Raw genomic sequence first — 2397 nt, 5'->3', positions numbered from 1 at the left:
TCCAGTGACCCTGCAAAAGCAAATGGTGTGCTGCTTAAACAAGCAAAGCAACAGACGCCCAGTCCAAAACCCCCCCACCCCCACCACCCCGCCCAATCCTGAAGCTTTCAGGTGCCTTTGAGCGATTCGGAATTTCAGCTCAAGCTTGATCAGTCATGCGGTCACGCACTAGAACAGTCATGACGGCCTTTGTCAGAGAAGAACGTTGAAAAGCGGAGAACATCTCATCAGATCCACTCAAATGTCTACATTTTAAGCATCAAACAGTCACAGATCACCACAATATAAAGGGGTAATGTATGATGTAACGGGTAAAGTGTTGAGTGAGGTCATACTCCCTCCCCCCTAACTCCCGTGTCGACCGAAATTCGGACAGCACCCAAAACAGCAAACCACAAATCACAAAATCACAAAGCTGAAGCATCATGGCGTCGCCAACGAAGAATCAACCTCTGCTGCCCACCCCAAAGCCAACCCCACCCTGCGCCCCCGTCAGAGCCAGGACAGGACCAGCCCCCCTGCACCAGGACATGCGCAGGCGCAGTTCTGCATGAGGAGGAACCAAGAGGGAAGGGCAGAAAAGGAGAAAGAGAGAGAGAGAGAGAGAGAGATCATGGGACGTGCCACCAAACGGCCATGTTTAAAAGCTGGACCACTCGTACACGCACAGATACGCACAACAGTGCAAACAACCTAGAACTGGTTCAGTGGTGCGAAACATCCTGCTGGGAGTCAGGCTGAAACATTAACGTAGTGTTGAGCACTGATTTGAGAATTGCTGGCCAAATTTGGGCCAAGGTCCAACACAATGGAAGGTTTTAAAGGTTTTAGAAGAAAGCTTGGCTCCAGGTTTCAGATTACTCCTGAATGCCCCCAGCCAAGACCCAACAAGATATGTTCAATTCAAATCACCAGCTAACCTGATTTAAACATCAATAAGAGCCGATTTACCAAGCCAGGTTTTGATATGAACCCTTCCAATGAAAAGTTTTAGGGATTCAGAAAATCACAATTTGGTTGAATAACACTGGTTTTTAATCACAGTTTTCATGCATCTTGGCATGTTCTCCTCCACCAGTCTTACACACTGCTTTTGGATAACTTTATGCCTTTACTCCTGGTGCAAACATTAAAGCAGTTCAGCTTGGTTTGATGGCTTTTGATCATCCATCTTCCTCCTGATTATATTCCAGAGGTTTTTAATTTGGTAAAATCAAAAATAGAACCTGAAAATAACTTCCAAAAGTGTTTTTGGAAAGGGCTTATATGATGTGAACTATACAAAAACAATGAGGAGAGCTTTGGAGATGTGCTGTTTTAACTTTACATAAACATTTACTGAGCAAACATGGATGTTTTATTTCAATTTCAGTCTAACGTGTTTAAAACATCTGCACATTAATACATATGTTGGTTGATGGTGACACATTAACCTGTATTAAAGTAAATGCTTAAATTGTGGGGGGGGGGGACATACAAAGATATGTTTTGGTAGATTTTGAATGTAGGAAAAGAAAACAAAAATGCACATAAATGTTCTTTATGCAGTGGTCCATCTTTGGGTTATAACAGCAATAGTTGAGGGTTTCACAATCACAATAAGCCCAAAGAAGACATCATCAACTGATCAACTTGTTACATATAATTTCTTCAGCTCTGTTTTTCAATCCCTCCCATTAAATATGTAAAAAGTGTTTTACCAAAAATAAACAAACATATAGATAAAATATGAAGGTCTGGTCTGTATATATTTTTGTTTTGGGCAATTTTGGGCTTGATTGCATTCTGAAACAAGAGAGGATATTGGATGATCATCAGCCCAACTCATCAATTTTTCCAACCCAAAATTACTGGATGGAGCTCCATCCTTCCAGAGAACACAGTTCATCCACTGCTACACAGCTCAATGCTACAATTCAGGTGATTAACCAGTTAAGCATTTAAGAAAAAAACAAGCAAAGTAAATCAGTAAAACACAATACAATATACACTAAACATAACTCTAATAGGGTGCAGAAAAGCTTAAATTATATTAAAAATATATATACTTTAAAATAGAATTTTAAAATTGGATGTGAATTCAGTAAGTTAGTAAGACATGGTTGTTACTTGTTACACCTTTGGGCATCATTTGTAAACAGCGGAATAAATAATTATAAAAAAAAAGTCATAAATAAAAATAATAAAATAAATATCAAAATAATAAAAGACATTTAAAAAAATCTTTAAATAGCACTGTATAATACTTCAATGTGTTCTTTATTGAGGCTTGAATGCCTGCATAATTATTTTAATATAAACTCCAAATGTGAACCATTTATTATACTTCCAAGTTTAGAATGTTAAAAAGAGTTTTAGAATAAAAAACAAATAAAAGTCAAGCTTAATTTAAACCAC

The sequence above is a fragment of the Astyanax mexicanus genome, chromosome 4 (genome assembly GCF_023375975.1).
Source record: "Astyanax mexicanus isolate ESR-SI-001 chromosome 4, AstMex3_surface, whole genome shotgun sequence".
NCBI lineage: Eukaryota > Metazoa > Chordata > Actinopteri > Characiformes > Acestrorhamphidae > Astyanax > Astyanax mexicanus.
Note: the sequence above shows the minus strand (reverse complement) of the source record.